We start from the raw sequence: 498 nt of genomic DNA, 5'->3' as shown, positions 1-498 counted from the left end.
TTGAATCGGGACACACCCCTGCATCTCTGACCCGCGACCCCCATTTTCAGGTACTGCATTGCTCCCCCCCCCGACCCGGCTGGCGCCCCCCCCTCCCGCCAGCTCTGAACTTTGGGAGTGGCCAAGGGCTGTGCGCAGGCGCAGTGAACGGTGGAAGTGGACTTGAATCGGGACACACCCCTGCATCTCTGACCCGCGACCCCCATCTTCAGGTACAGCATTGCTCCCCCACGACCCGGCTCCCGCCGCCCCCCCGCCAGCTCTGAACTTTGGGACTGGCCAAGGGCTGTGTGCAGACGCAGTGAACGGTCTGAGTGGATTTGAATCGGGACACACCCCTGCATCTCTGACCCGCGACCCCCATCTTCAGGTACTGCATTGCTCCCCCCCAACCCAGCTCGCCACCCCCCAGCTCTGAACTTTGGGACTGGCCAAGGGCTGTGCGCAGGCGCATTGAACGGTGGGAGTGGACTTGAATCGGGACACACCCCTGCATCT

This window comes from Elephantulus edwardii, unplaced genomic scaffold, assembly GCF_000299155.1.
Source record: "Elephantulus edwardii isolate Elephantulus edwardi_28Jun2011 unplaced genomic scaffold, EleEdw1.0 scaffold00314, whole genome shotgun sequence".
In the NCBI taxonomy this organism is placed as follows: Eukaryota; Metazoa; Chordata; class Mammalia; order Macroscelidea; family Macroscelididae; genus Elephantulus; species Elephantulus edwardii.
Note: the sequence above shows the minus strand (reverse complement) of the source record.